We start from the raw sequence: 16123 nt of genomic DNA, 5'->3' as shown, positions 1-16123 counted from the left end.
CCCCCCCCCCCCCCCCCCCGTCCTGTGTTTCTTGTTGATTATAAAAGCAGGCCCACTGTGGCACTCATCAAAGCCTATCCACCAGAGATAAAATTCCTAGCTGGGTGTGGTGGCACACACCGAAAATCCCAGAACACGGGAGGCTGAGGCAGGAGGATCCCTGTGACTTTGAGACCAACCTGGGCTACATAGTGAATTCCAGGTCAGCCTCAACTACATAGTGAGACCCTGTCTCAAAAAAACAAAAAAACAAACAAACAAAATTCCTCCTGACCCCCCCCATTGCACATTGAATATTGTTTCTGTCTCTTTCTTTTATTCCCCATCATGCTCCCTACAGATACTTGGAAGTCTGAAGAGCTCCGGATAAACGAGCAGGGTCAGCCCAGCATGGCTGGGAGCCCGTTGTCCCCCTTCTAGTCTCAGTCACGACCATGCTATTTACAGCCTTCCTTGATATTTTCATGCTCAGGAGTTCGTCTGCTTCTTGTAACTTGATAGGTGTGGAGGTGACTCTTACCAACCCTGCCTGACAGGAGGCAACAAACAGGCTCAGGGACACAAGGGACTTGCCCCAGGTCACTCAGTGAAGCTCTGCCTTCTGACGTTCGATGTCCTGTTGCACAGTGAACAACTCAGGAAAGGCTCCTCTTTCTGTCCCTGTAAACCCAGCCATGGCTTGGCTGTGGCCAAGGTGGATGTCATCCTCCAGCGGCTCCCGGGTGACGGCCACACCCATCACTCAGAACCTGCCACAGGCTGGGCACTCTGTCAGCGACTTCCAGAGGGAGACATGGTTATCCCCACTTCACACAGGAGGGAAAGGAGACACCTACGAGTTAAGAAATGTGCCCGCCTACTGACTGCGGGGGCTCATGCTCCAAGTCCCAGCTACTTGGGAGGCTGAGACAAGAGGATCGCTGGAGCACAGGAGTTCAGTGCTAGTCTGGACAACGTCGGAGAGCTTGTCTCTAAGAACAAAACAAAAACAAAAACAAGGAACTTGCGCAATGTCACACAGCTAGAACCAGCCCTGCAACCCACGTGTTTGTTTTTTAAATGTAGATATGACCCCCTGCTAGAACACAGTCACCACGTCAAAGTGAAACATTGGCCTGTTTCCCTCTCTTCCTGTTTCCGGTGGTACCCTGGACGGACACCTGACTGGAGTGTTAGTTGTGCTCCTCGTGGTTTTGAAGACGTGATTCTTAACCTGCAGCGAACAGTGTCTGCGGGTGAGCGCTCAATGGCAGGTTCTTGGGAATCACCCCAGCTGTCTGAACTGCAGAGGCACAGAGCCGCTGGACAGCTGCAACTAGGCCACACACCGAGAGGTCCCACAGGAGATTTTATTAGGGAAGGCAGGTTAGGGAGAGAGGAGAGAGGGAAGAGAGAGAGAGAGAAGAGACGGGAGTGATTTGGGGCTGGGCTAGTGCTTATTTATGAGGAGTGGGCTACCTTTAACCTATCACAGGCCAGGTTGGCCTTTATGGGTTTGGTCCTGCAGAAACAGGTTTAATCTCTCAGGACCACTGTGGCCTTGGCGGGAGGGAAACTAAAGAAAATAGCATGAGGTCATTTTGGTTTTTTTGTTTTGGTTTGGTTTTTTGAGACAGGGTCTCACTATGTAGTTGAGACTGACCTGGAACTCACTGTGTAGCCCAGGCTGGTCTCGAACTCACAGGGATCCTCCTGCCTCAGCCTCCCAAATGCTGGGTTTACAGGCATGCGCCACCACGCCCCGCTTGACCACGAGGTCATTTTAAGAGGCAAGAAGAACCAGGACAGTACAGCCTGTGATGGCAACAGGGTCAAGTCCCTAACATGAACTGTATCTAGGAACTCACTGAACCGCAACCAGAAGATTGATGAGTTACTTTGAGTATTTTTATCCTCTCTCACTGTGGAATCAAAACCAAAGTACGCTCATGGGATATTCTCATTAGAAGTTCAATCATTTATGTACCAGCAAATTCAGATGTCTGGTGTTCCTTACCAATATCACGCTATAGTCAAAGACCATATATGTTAATGCAGTGGAAAAAGGTAAAAGACAGTAATGGTCATGGATCGAAAACATCAGCAGAAGCCGGGCCTGTGAAGTGAAAAACCCGGAGGCCCATCCAGAAGGGACAGTAAGCAACAGTGCAGGACCATATCATTTTCTCCCTCCCGATTAAGTACGGAAATTTACCTGTCAATTCAGAACAGAGAGACAGCCGTACTAACCCTAGAAATGAGGCTCCGGAGGACTGCCCTGCCTGCTGGAGGGTGAGCTGATGCCTATAGTTATCATTTTTTACGTATTTTCAAATCACCATTGTAAGTGAAGAATTTTCTCTGCGGTCTGTATTTATGAACATGTCGGTGTATGTGGGTGGGGAGTTTTTTCAGAGTTTCAACTTTTTTTGTTTGTTTGTTCATTTTGAGAGAGGGTCTCGCTGGGTCTGGTATAGGGCCTGGCAGAGTGGCCACAGATATTTACCAGAAAGAATGAACAGGCGAGGGCCGGGGATTTGGCTCGATGGTTCTGCCCCTGCCTCTCAAGCACAAAGGCCTGAGTTCGATCCCCGACCGACACCAAAAAGCACCAAAGAATGAACAGACCAGTCTTGGTGCTGCATGCCTGTAATCCCACCTGCTCAAAAGGCTGGGGCACAAGGATCATAACTCTGAGGTCAACCTGGGCAATTTAATAAGAACTTGTCTCAAAATTTGAAATCTTAAAAAGTGACTAGGGGCTGTAGCTCAGTAGTAGAGCCTTGCCTAGCTCTGGATTTAACCTTCAATACTGGAAAAAAAATAAAACAGATTAATAAACAAAACAGAACAGTATTTATGGTCTAGCTCAGGGGTAGAGTATGCTTAGTTTAGCTCAAGAGGCCCTGGGTTCAGGCCAGGAGTGGTGGCACACGCCTGTCATCCCAGCACTTGGGAGGCCGAGGCAGGAGGATCGCTGTGAGCTCGAGACCAGCCTGGGCTACACAGTGAGTTCCAGGTCAGTCTGAACTACATAGTGAGACCCTGTCTCAACGCCCCCCAAAAAGGCCCTGGGTTCTATCTCCAGCACTCAAAAACAAACAAACAAACAAACCAGGAATGAACAAATGAAGGACAATTGCCCCGTTTCTGTCTCAGGCAGAGGCAGCACGTTCCATCCTGCCCCTCTCACTCTCTGAACAAAGGCAACCAGCATGTACATAGATTCATCCATTCGACAACTAACAAGTGGGTGAAACTGTGTGAAAGTGAATGTGGTCCCGGTTCTGGTTCTGGTTGAATGAACAGAACGGTCCAGCATGGGCTGGATTAGGCCCTTCTTTTTTTTTTTTTCTTTTTTTGGTTTTTTGAGACAGGGTCTCACTATGTAATTGAGACTGCCCTAGAACTCACTGTGTAGCCCAGGCTGGTCTCGAACTCACAGCGATCCTCCTGCCTCAGCCTCATGAGTGCTGGGATTACAGGTGTGTGCCACCACTGAGTAGGAGAACATCAGAGACTACGAGGAAGTGTTCCCTGAAGGAAAGATCTGGGAGCAATAGAAACTGTCTCACTGTAGGGTTTTTGGCCTAGACAGTCCTGAGTTCAGATGCGGTCTTTGTCACCTACTAGCTAAGTGACTCGAGGGAAAAAAGTGTGTGAGAAGCACCTGACACAGGGCACATGGCATCCGTCTACCTGTGGGAAATAGTGCACAGAGGGTAGCGGGGCTAATTCCAGATCAGCCCACAGTGTCAGGTGGTGGCGAAAATACATCAGTCCCTTGGGAAGCCCAGGGCAGACATCAGCCAGGAGGTGCTGTGGAGAGGGCTCTTCTTCGGGGCCTAGGAGAGGAGTGGGGTTCCACACAGCCACAGAAGAGGGGCCAGAGGCATTTGGTGAGGAGCAAACAAGAAACTCTGAGCTGGGCGTGCTGTAATCCCAGCTCTCGGGAGGCTGAGGCAAGAGGATCACTGAGTGTGAGGCCAGCCTGGACTGCATAGGGGGACTCTGTCTCAAAACACAGAACGAACAAACAACAAAAGCCCCGGTGAGCTCTGAGGGACAGAGGTGGAAGTCAGGCCCGCCAGGGTGGGCGGCTGGCGCTGCTGTCCAGGTGGAGGGAGGACCCCTGGGGGACCAGGCAGACGGCCTCCTGGGAACCCGGTAGTACCAGGGTGCGGCTCTGCTGCCCTGGCTCTTCTAGGGGACACCCCGATCCCATCATAAAATGTGAGTCAGGGACCCAGGCAGCACGTCACCTCCTGCTAGCCCAGGGGCTTACCCGAAACACGGGGGCCCAGGACGTAGGGACAAAATGGACTGCAGCTCGAATCACAGCTGCAGGTAAGGCTGCATTGAATATGCTGCAATGATCAGTGGCATCTTTCTTCTGCGTGTCCCCCGTGTACCAGGTGTGGACCATCATGCACTTTGGTTGTGTGGCAGCCCTGTATTCTGTGGAGTGGGCCTCAAACAAGACAGAGGCCCAGAAGGGCAAGTGACTCGCTCAGGGTCACGTAGTTAGAAAGAGCGGGAACTGGGGCAAAGCCCAGGCGTAGCTGATTCTGGGCTAGCCTCTTCAGCTCCTGAGACTTGTGTGTCCTTATCTATAAAATGGGACGATGGTTGTACCTACCCTATGGACCTGCTGTATAGATTAAGGAAGATGGTCCAATTAAATTCTGTTTTGTTTTGTTTTTGTGGTTCTAAGAATTGAACCCAGGGACACTCTAATACTAAGCTATAGCTGCTAGGAAAAAGGAAAAGAAGAAACAGAGGCACGAGCTCAACAGGACAGGTTTATTGCAGAACAAATCCAAGAGGGACAGCTCTGGCACTAAAGACCAGACCAGCTGGGGGGTCTTTTGTAGGGTCAGTGAGAGGGGATTGTGACTACCTTCCAGGAGCTGAGCACAAGTTGTAATGGTTGCTCAAGGTTGAGACTTGGGAAAACACGGGAGGTGTAGCTACTATCAGTAGCAGGGCTGTAGGTGTTAGGAGTCCCCAGGTGCAGCTGTGGTGGGAGGGGGCTGATTAGAGAGGTCTCTGATCAGAATGGCAGTGGTCAGTTTCCTTCACTGTCCTCAGCCCTTTTTATTTTTTATGTTGAGAGAGAGTCCCCTAAGTTGCCCAGGCTGGCCTTGAACTTGCAATCCTCCTGCCTCAGCCTTCATTCTGAATTTTTGGCAAACGGTACTGCTGGCATTGCTAACGTCACTACCATCATCACTAGTAAGCTGGAAGACACCTGAATGATTGTCCAGTCCAGTCCCCTCGTTGTACAGGGGGAGAAGCTGAGTCCTTAGCGGACCAGTGGATCACAGTTGGTAATCAGCAGATGAGTAACAGGAATCCCCATGTGTCTCAGGCCTGCCATCTCCAGCCTCCTGCCCTGAGTGATGACAACTTTGAGTCCCAGGAGTGTAGCTCCAGTGGGGGTCCCAAGGCAGAAGGTATGGGGCCACAAAACCGAGTTCCCACAGATGCAGCAGCAGCCTTGCACAAGGAATTTGCCCTGATCGATGGCAGACACCCCTTGGAAAGGGCATTCCCTCTACTCCCCTGCCCTGGAGTCTTCCTGCCTCCCAGCTGCCCTGGCACCCCTACAGACCTCACTGCCTCTCTGGACGTGGCCTCAGAGCCCCCTAGTGGCCAGCCAAGGCTGGGACTAGAGCATGCAAACAGCACGGACTTCAGCTCAGCTCTGCTGGGAGCTCACCCGTGCCTCTTTCCCCAGCTGAAAAGGGATTCTCCAGTAGGGTCCAACCTGACACTGAGACCCAGCTCCCACTCCTGGGGTTACTGATGTGAAGGACTAGCATACACCCATAGAGTCTCATCGTCAGCTTCATCTCCAGGGCACACAAGTTCCAGGGTGCCCTGCGTGCTACCACACCGTTTACAATATTGCAAAGAGCTGAGGTTTGGGTTTGGTTTTTTGAAACTTGCTTAGTTTTCCAGGCTGTCTTCCTTTTTTTTTTTTTTTTGTAGCAGGGATAGAACTCAGGCCCTCGCACTTGCGAGGCAGGCGATGGAACCACTGAGCTAAATCCCCAGCCCTGTCTTTCAATTCTTGATCCTCTTGCCTTCAGCCTCCCTAGTAGGGAGGCTTCTAGGCAAATGCCATTAAGCCTAGCTAGAATGACTTGTATCTAGGATTCTAGGTTTCTTCTTATTTTGTTCAGCAGGTCACTGCAGCTTTTCTGTGGTTGGCAGAACTTGGGAAGGGTCTGTCCTTTTCCAGCCACTGAAGTTTACAGGGGGTTAGGACTCTGAGCAGGCCTTGTTGGGAGGACCAGAGGCTGACGGCTTTTGGAGACCCTGAGCTGTGTGTGCCAGCCTCTTTGGAGCCCAGGCATCTCATCTGATTCAGCCAGGTTTCAAGCAGAGAAGAATAAGCCCTAGGACAGAGAAGTAAGGGATTTGTCCAAGATCTTTAGACTTATGTGATTCTGGGAGCCAGACAGGCAGTTTCTGGAAGGCTGTCATCCTTGAGTCTGATGCAGGAGCTGGAAATCCACAGGAAGGGAAGAGAGATGCACAGTGGAAGACAGCAAGAACAGCTGGGATTTGCAGAGAGGAGCAGGGCAGACCCCTGTGTCTGTTCCTGTTGCTGCTGACCTTAACGGTATACATGGAGAGGGTCTTGAAGAAGTCAAGTCCCTCCTCCTAGAGCTGCACACACACACACACACACACACACACACACACACACACACACCCCTGGCCTAAGAGCTGGCGAGCTCGGAGTGATCCAAGAGGTGGAGTAGGTGCAGGCTGGCTGTGGCCTCACATTAACCAAAAGCCCATTATAACACACATGAGTTATAAACATGCTTGTGAAGCCAGGGAGAGGGACTCACACCTGTAATCCCAGCTACTCAGGAGGTCACGGTGGGAGAATTGCATGTATGAGCCCAACCAGATCAGCTTAGTGTCTCAAAACAGAAAATAAAAAGAGGGCTGAAGCCCAGCGTGGTGGTGCACGCCTGTAATCCCAGCACTCGGGAGGCTGAGGCAGGAGGATCCCTGTGAGTTCGAGACCAGCCTGAGCTACGTGGGGAGTTCCTGGTCAGTCTCAACTACATAGTGAGACCCTGTCTCAAAAAACAACAACAACAACAAAAAAAAAGAGGGCTGGGGACATAGCTCAGGGGTAGGGCCCCCAGGGGTTCTAACCCCACCAACAAACACGGCCATGGGTTCATTTCTTCCCTGCAATTCTTGCACAAGTCTTTCCTGTGGCCATTCCAAGGAAGGACACTCTGAGGCGTGTTGTTACGCTCAGCCAGATGACAGGTTACAGATCCACCTGGCCGCTGGGGCATCTGTCACAGTCCTTGCCGCTGTGTGTGTGGGGTCTTCCTTTTCCCCTGTGTCTTCTTACCTCCCAACTCCCACTACTGATAGGGAAAATAGCCCGAGCTTTGGAGATCTACAGAGCTGGGCTCGAACGTGCTACCTGCCATTTACTCGCTAAGCTCTAAACCTCAGTTCCTCCGTCTGTAAGACAGTGATAATAATACACAGCTTGAAGAATTAGTAAATAGCAAAGATACACCTGCCCATCAGTGTCCCCGGGATATAACCCAGGGCCTTACACATGCTAGGCAAGGGCTCCACCAGTGAGCTAGATCCCCTGTTCCCAAATGTATTTCACTCAGTACATGCCAGATGGTAGGTCCTGGTAACCTAGTTAATAGTTACCTGAAGAAAGCACAATTAATATGTTTAATCTGCACTTAATAAAAATGTAATCTCAAGGTAATTTCTATGCATATAGGTAAAGCCATACGAGTAGATCTATATTGGTAAATACATATAAAATACAAAAAAGTAAATATAAGTGTACATATACCCATTAAACCTAGCCCGTCATGTATAGACACTTTAACCACAGTTGGATCATTGAATCTTCGAGCTCTCAAAGGATCTCTAGAGATTGTCCAGGTTACGAAGACCTGACTGGTCTTCAGGGATCTGTAGATGGCAAAGCTCGGGTTTTTCATGCAAGGAGACCCCAGTGTTTTTTGTTGTTATTGTTACCGGGGATCGAACACGGGACCTTGCGCTTGCGAGGCAGGTGACGGAACCACTGAGCTAAATCCCCGGCCCGAGACCACAGTTTTTATTCGGTTCTTGAAGGAGGCTCTCTGTGATCTATGAAAGGTTATAAAGTGAGCTCATGTAACTACTTCATTTTTCAGATCGTTTGTCTTTACATATCTGTAGGTCTTTTCGTTTTTGTGGCAGGAAGGGTTTTAAAATGACCCCCAGCTGACCCTTGCCCTCGTCTAATCCTTGCCCTCCGTGGGTGGAACCCTGAAATAGGATGAGCTCTTATAATCCCCATTAGTCGGTTATGTTACCTGGCGCAGCTGACTTCAAAAAGATAGATTATCCCAACGGGCCAACCTGAGGACAAGAGCCCTTTAAAAGCAGAGGACTTCTTCGGCTGGTAACAGAAGACAACAGGAGAGAAATGGAAAGGATCCGGCCTGAGGGAGGGTCTCCAATGCTGAGCTGAGGTGAGGGACCGTGGGGCAAGAACCAAAGAGTGGCCTCAGAGCGACTCCCGGCTGACCCCCAGAAAGTCCTCAGGCTCCTCAGGGACCTCAGGCTCAGACCCACAGGCAATGAATGGTGCCACAAGCAATGGGCCTGAAAGGGAACGCAGGTAGGTCCCCTGCTGGGCTCAAACACCTCAGTTTCATCCCGGTGAGACTTCCGGCAACAAACTCAGTCAAGCCATGCTGCGTTTCTGGCCTACTGAACTGTGGACTAATACATGAGTGTTGTCTGAAGCCGCTACATAGGTGGTAATTTGTTATTCAGCAACCGACAACAAATATAGACTTGTGAGAAGATAGTTTATTCTTTTAGTCCCATGAAGGAGGTATTAGCATTTTCACTTTACGGATAAAGTGGCCGAGGGAACTTATAGCAGACTTCTCGAGGTCAAGCAGCCATTCGCTTGTGGGAGCGCCCCAGAAACAGGCCTGGGAGCCCCCAGGCGGGGCTCCTCACTGCTCCCTGTAGCCATTAATTATTCTTCTTTTCCTGGCATGCAAATGAACTCGGATATGGCTTGATTATTCCCCAATGATTCTTGGGAAAGCAGAACCCAAACCATTGTCTCCATCATCTGGAGACAGGCGATGTCAGTATCAGAGTCAGAGCTGCCTGGGGACCTAGTCAAGGAAGGCTATAAATAGAAGGCAATAACTTCATTTATTTGTTAGTGCATTTGCAGTACTGCGGACTGAACCCGGGGCTTTTGCATTGAGCAATTTTCCCCAGCCCTTTCTACATTTTTATTTTGAGACAGGGTCTCACTAAGTCACTAAAGTTGCCCGTGCTGGGCTTGAATTCATGATCCTCCTGCCTCAGTTTCTCAGAGTGCTGAGATTAGAGGTGTGTATGTGACACATTGCCCAGGTGAACGGATTTTCTTTACATGGTTTGGTTTTGGTTCTCAGTTTATATATTATGACAGATCATGTAGTGAAATAGCTTAACATTTCACAGATTCATTGTATCCACTGAAAGGACCTAGATGGTATGAAATGCCCTTGCAATGAGCACATCCAGCACTCAGACCTTGGTTTCCAAATATTCCTAGGTGTTTTTTAGTTCAATCAAGTTGACGAGTAAAACTAATCACCACAGAATATGTGCCGTGGAATATTATTCAGCCATGAAAAGGAAGGCTGGGGGTGTAGCTCAGTGGTAGAACACTTTCCTAGTATGTGCAAAGCCAAGGGTTTATTTGATTTCTGGTACCTTGAAAAAATGAAATTTTGACATATGCTGCAACATGGATGAACCTTGAGGAGATTATTTATTAATAATAAATCATCCAGACAAAAGGATGATTTCCTTATATGAAGTACCTGGAAGACTATAGAGAAACCAACTCCCCATGATGCATATAATCATTATGTCCTGCAAACATGAACTAGTAAACAAGTTTTTAGCCACATAGAATAGTGGTTACCTGGGATGCACAATAACAGGACTGCACAGAACTGTAGGCTTAAAAGTAGTTAAAATGGTAAATTTTATGTGTATTTTACCATAAAAATTCCTTCACTACTGTTTTAGTGAGGCTTCAGAATGGAATTACATGCTCAGGTTGTATTCACTTACCCAGAAATCTCCGGAGTTATTTAAGAATGTTTTATTTGTAAGGTATAGGATCACTTTTCTGGTTTCATTACTAATTTCTAGTTTAGATTATAATCAAAGATACACGGGGCCAGGGTACAGCCCAGGGGTAGAGTACTTGCCTAGCATGCGCAAGGCCGTGGGTTCCAACCCTGGAACAGGAAGGAAAAAACCAAAAAGAATGACATACAAACAGCATCTACTGTATCCGGGTTTATTGACAATTTCTTTGATGGCCTTAATCACAATCACTACTGATTATTTAGTGCTAACTAGATGTTCTCCTAAGAACATTAGCTCCCTAAAAATATTGTTTCTCTTGACATCTATGTAAAGTAGGTATTGGTTCCATTCTCCAGCTGAGGCCCCCAGAGGCTGTCATGGGCTCATGAACACACAGCCAGCAAGTGACTGAGCGGAACGGTCTGTCCTGTTTTCTAGATTAGAACCCAAGGTCCCGCAGCTGGGGATTTGAGCCTGGATAGGGTTCAAAGCCTGGAATACTCTTTTTAGTGCACCAGCAGAAGATGATTCAGCCCAGGGTCACCTGTGAGAACAGATTCTTCCGTAAGGCAAACCTTCAGCAGTGCAGCCAGCAGGGATTGAGCAGAGTTTTGCTCCAGGCAAAATCAGGATGGTTTAACAAGCATCTGCGACAGGGAGGAAATGGGGGCTGTGCACAGCCTGGTTTATTTAAGAAGTATATGGAGCCTCCCGCCCTCAGCCAGTGGAGGTGACATACAGCAGTGTCACCGACCTGCCTCCTCCAGAAAGGATCTGTGGCAATTTTTGGAGATTTGGAGGATAAAAATAGCAAAAAGCAGAAAGCGAACATAGACTGGAGTAGAGGATTATACAGGGAGAAGAGTTTAGAAATTTGGAACACACCAGGGCTTGCTGCCTGGTACGCAGTGACTTTAGCAGGAAAAGGGTACACCCGTGCGCCCTCTGGTGGGCACAGAGGGGAAGACCTGCATTGCATTTGAACAAGTACGCGGTCCTCTGGTATCTATGGGGGATTAGTTCTAGGATCCCTGTGAATACCAAAATCCCTGGGTGCTCTAGGTCCTCATGTAAAGTAGTGTGCTCTTGTCTCTTTTAAGTGTGCTCTGGATGACTTAGGATACCTAATACAGTGTAAATGCTAGTAAATGATTGTTATACTGTAATGTTTAAGGACTAATGCCAAGGGGGGAAGTCTGTACATGTTCAGTACAGATGCAATTATTTTTCAGTTGTTTTGCAGCACTGGTGATTGAACCCAGGGCCTTCATGCTGAGCTACATCCCCAGCCCTTTTTTATTTATAGGCAGGGCCTCACTCGGTTGCTAAGTTGCCCAGGTTGGGATCAAATTTGCAGTCTTCCTGTCTGAGCCTCTAAGAGTGCTAAGATTACAGGCATGTGCCCCTATACCCAGCTTTTAAACAGTTTTGCTCCAAAGTCTGTTAAATCCGCAGATGCAGAACCTACAGGTGTGGATTGTCGATTGCAGACTTATGTACCCGCTGTGGAGGGAGGATGGGAAGAGTGTGTTCTAAGATCCTGTGTGTCGCAAATGTGAAGGGACTTCCTGAAAATCACTCAATGTCTGCAGCGCATCCCTTCAGAACTCCCAACCTCCCTCTGATTGGGTGAAACCTCCTGAGCATAAGCACAGGGAAGGGGGAAGTATGCCCCCGCCAGTCATCAGGCCTTGGACTTGACTTCCAGCTTGCTGCTTATATAAAGGTGGGAAAATCCTGGACACTACTGTCCTCGTGTGTAAAATGGGGATATCACGGCATCCTCCTCTTGAGAACAGTGATAGCTTATGAAGTGATGGGTGTCAGAGGCGTGCAATGGTGCTTGGCCCATAGTGTTGGCAGAGTGCTCTGCAAGGAGAAACTGAGGCCCAGAGAGGTGGGCAGCATTGTCTGACACCAGCCAGCTCAACAGGAAAAAGTGAGTAGGGCTCAGAGAAAAGTTTAAAAACTTCTTCATCCAAACAGGAGGCGGTAATATATTTAGGGAGGACGTATTGTCTGGGGAAGTCAGTTTTCACTCTCCACGTAGACTCGTACATCACTGACACTTCTCCAACCTGGAAAAAGGAACTCCTCCGAGCCTGGAGCCCCAGACGGCCAGGTAGGCCATGCATACTGCAGTTGTGTTCCTGTTTCAGCTGTCACTAGCGTTGTACTTCTGTTGTTGTTGTTGTTTCAGTTCTGGGGATTGAACACAGAGCCTGTAAATGCCATGCACGTACTCTGCCACTGAGCTACATCTCAAGCCCAGCTATCGGCCTTTGACTGTGTGACTTGCTCTTGCAGGGTGGCCAGCTGGGTTTGGGGAGCGCCCCTTCTCCACTTCCGTCTCCCACCTGTTCAAGCTGTATTCATCCAACCTTTGGCACTGACCTATGCTTTCTCTTATTATTATAATTTTCGCTGTTCTGTCAGGCTGAGCTGTAGGAGAGAAGATTCAAGCCTGCAGAGAAGTAGAGGAGAAATCGGCTTTACCCACTGCACTGCTTTCTCATCTCTTGTTGGGGACAATCAGGGAACCATGAATAGTGGGTGGGTTCAGTGAATTAGTATGTAGATGACAGTCATGCACGATGGCAGTGAAAGCCTGTAATCCTAGCACAGTGGGAGGCTGAGGGAGGAGGATCACAAATTCAATCCCCGCCTGGGCAATTTGATGACCTAGCGAGATTTTGTCTCAAATTTTCAAAGGGGGGAGGCTAGAGATGTAGCTCAATGCAAAGCCCTCAATCCCCAGTATCACAAAAAGAAAATGTACAGAAGCCCTGCATGGTGCCTACATTACAGTGACTATTAGTAGTACTGTGTCCTTACCTGTCTTAGTTACTTGTCTCATTGCTGAGACAACGTACCCAACACCCAAAGTCAAAGGAGGAAAGGTTTATTTAGCTCACAGTTTGTAGAGGTTTCAGTCGATCATTGGTTGGCTCTGGCATGGCAGAGGGGAAACAGAAAGCAGCAAGCAGCAAGCTAGAAATGACCCTCTTTCTGTCCCTTATATTTTATTCAGGCTACCCCGCCTTTAGAGCAGGCAGCACTCACACCCTTAATCCTAGCATTGCACTGTGAATCAATCCCAGCAGCGCATCTTTGATCCCAGCATCAGCCTAGATCCAACCACCTTCAAAAAGCCCTCACCTATGACCACATGAGGCTTTGAGGGGACATCTACATACAACCCATAACATTACACTTCATTGTTTAAGCTGGATGTCACCTCCTCCCATGACTTTCCCAGGCTGAGTTCAGTGCCCGATTCATTTGGTCCTGCAGATCACTCGGAGTTACAGTTTGTCCATTTATTTGTTTTTCTTCCACACTGAACAGTGAGTTCCAAGGATGGATTAGGCCATACCTTGTACAGTATATAATACTGTATATACTGAACACAGCAACTTCAAGCGGGAATGACAAATGTATTTTAGGAGAAATGAGTAGGACTAGTTAGAGCTGGGGCTCTGGGACCAGGCCTACAGCTCTGCTGCTTCCACACTGTTGGACTGATTTAAGCACTCCGAGTGGTAGTCCTGCAAAATCAGTTCTTACCTCACGGAGCTGGCATAAAGAGCAAATATAATCTACCTGCCACCTGCTACAGTAAAGGTGCTCCGAAAACATTCACTGTTGCTCTGAAGTTCTAGCTTAAATACTTCCACTTATCTTGGTCTACCCTGGTCCCTCCAAACCGAGGGAGCTTCAGTACCCGCTCTGGATTCACACAGTTCCTAGAACATCTCCTATCACAGCACCAATCATATTTGTGTTCTCACCAGGGATTTAACTCAGTGGTTCCGGCGCCTGCCTCGCAAACACGAGGACCCGAGTTCGATCCCCGGTACCCAAAAACAAAAACAAAAAAAACCCCACAAACATTTGTGTTCTCTGTTCTGTCACCTTCTCCAAACAAACTGTAGTTTCAGCAGGGGCAAGCCCTCTGCCTCACCCACCTGACTGTCTAGCACTTAGCCCAGGTTCTGACGCCGAGTAGAAGATTTGGATCACTCAAGCTCTCTGAAGGTCTCGGATTTCCAGCTCCCTTGAACAAAAGTCTTGGAAGCTCCCTGCCTCTGTACTGTCCTTCTCCCTGGATTGTCCTTTCTAACCATCTCAGCCTATGCAACTCTGTTTTTACTGAGCAAGACTTAGCACAAATGCCACCTTCCCGGTAAAGTCGTTCCTGAGCAGCTGGGTCCAGTGACTCTGTCTCCTTGGAAATCTTAAAGCTCTGCTTCTACGACTAACTTGTCACTCGTGGGTAAGCTCCCCAGGCTGGTACATTTAGGTTTGTTAGTCTTGTTGGATAACTTTTGTTTCTGTGTCATATTCGCAATGAAATTCACTTGCCAACATTTATCACTAGAAAAAGTTCCTCTAGTTAGGCATGGTAGTGCAAGCCTGTGATACCAGAACTTGGGAGGCTGACGAAGGAGAACCTGCTGCAAGTCTGAGGCCAGGCTGGGCTACATAGTCAGTTCAAGGCTGGTCTGGACTACGTAGCAAGACCCTGTTTCAAAAGACTGAAAAAAAGAAAGACAGTTCCTGTCGTTCCTGTAGACATCTGTGCATACATAGTGTGTAGAGCATGTTAGGACACAGGTAAAAGGGCAGCCATCTGCAAGTCAAGGAGGGAGGTTTCAGAAGAAACCGGTCTGGACTCGATGTTAGACTTGGCAGCCTCCAGAGCTAGGACAGCATAAGTGTGCGTTGTTGTTACAGCCGAAAAATATCTGTTTCTTCCTGCCTCTTTCAAAAATGATTTGAAAGGTGGATCATGTAAAGGTACAAGATCCCAGTGATGAATGTAGCTATGGTTTGCTTTAAATGTACCAATAAACTTAACGGGAAAAAAAATGATTTACAAGCAGAATAAAGTCTGAGACAACAGTATTTTACCAGTGCCAAGTTCCTAGTTCTAATGTTACACTACAGATATATAAAATGTCACCATGAGGGAAGGTGGGTGACGGGTACATGGGACTTTATTTTGTGGTGTTTTTACAACTTGCTGGAAGGCTGTAGTTTTTCAAAATTTTAAAAAGGAGTTGAAGCTGCTTTCACACACTTAAAATTATATTAAAACTAGATATAAAATGGGACCACAGATGGCTGCGCAAGGTTATTTGTGAGTAAGCTTTTTTATAATATTGAAAAGATAACTTAAGTAGACAGTCTTAAGAGGTTGTATGAGAGAATAGCAATACCATCGGTATCATGGAAGATAGGCAAGTATTAGAAAGTACCAAGTAGACATGTTTTGGGAAAGTGGTACCAATATCTTTGTAAGTTAAACATACCAGATGTTATATCAAACCTAGGAGGGTATTTACTGAAATATTAACAGTGACTTTCTCAGGGAATGGGATTGTTTGCACGTGATTTTTAAAAAAATCTTTTTCTTTACTCCTATATTTCCATTTCTCTAAATGCCAATGTTATACATTATATATTTATGTTATATAAAACACATTCGAAGAGTAGAAGTTATATAATGTTTTAAAGGGGATGAAGAAAAGAAGTGAAGACTAATAGTTGCAGAGTCAGGAATGAGGTGCCTGGAACAACTGAGTTCCTGGAAAAAGAGAAATGGTACGTTATGGAGTTCCTTGGAAGGTCTGATGTTTTCCCTTAGACAACACTGAATTCTCAAAGCGTGTGCTGAAAGACTCTAGCTGCAGTCTTGTGCTTGCCAAGATTTACAGCTGTAGTTTTGACTTGAGCATTCGTAAGTGACCTTGGATAAAATCCTGCCCCTCTCAGAGCCTTATTTTCCCCGCCTGTAACACAGAAATGGATTTCGAAGATCAAAATCTCCATGACCTTTTCTGATTCCAGCACACTAAATTAATTAGCAATCTTAGCAATCGGCTGGCTAGCTTGTAGAGCGCCGGGAGGGGTAGAGCGCCAGCACCGCCCTTGCAGAGAGATTAACAGAGACCAGCTCCACCCTTCT

The 16123-nt window shown here is 47.7% G+C and overlaps 1 protein-coding gene and 1 long non-coding RNA gene across 2 annotated transcripts in view; both read left to right on the top strand.

The window, feature by feature from the left end:
- Nucleotides 1-1350, top strand: part of LOC104848045 — a 19720-nt gene extending 18370 nt beyond the window's left edge. The window contains exon 6 of the long non-coding RNA XR_776300.2: nucleotides 341-1350. This is a non-coding gene — a long non-coding RNA (uncharacterized LOC104848045). The remainder of the gene's footprint in view (nucleotides 1-340) is intronic.
- Nucleotides 1351-1750: 400 nt separating this feature from the next.
- The window catches only part of Ap1b1 (adaptor related protein complex 1 subunit beta 1), a 65625-nt gene continuing 51252 nt past the window's right edge, over nucleotides 1751-16123 (top strand). The window contains exon 1 of the mRNA XM_033762302.1: nucleotides 1751-2271. The gene's annotated coding sequence lies outside the window, so the exon portion shown is untranslated. The remainder of the gene's footprint in view (nucleotides 2272-16123) is intronic.

The sequence above is a fragment of the Fukomys damarensis genome, unplaced genomic scaffold (genome assembly GCF_012274545.1).
Source record: "Fukomys damarensis isolate Sample0158 unplaced genomic scaffold, DMR_v1.0_HiC HiC_scaffold_12, whole genome shotgun sequence".
Lineage (NCBI taxonomy): Eukaryota > Metazoa > Chordata > Mammalia > Rodentia > Bathyergidae > Fukomys > Fukomys damarensis.
Note: the sequence above shows the minus strand (reverse complement) of the source record. Positions and strands in the feature narration are given on the sequence as shown.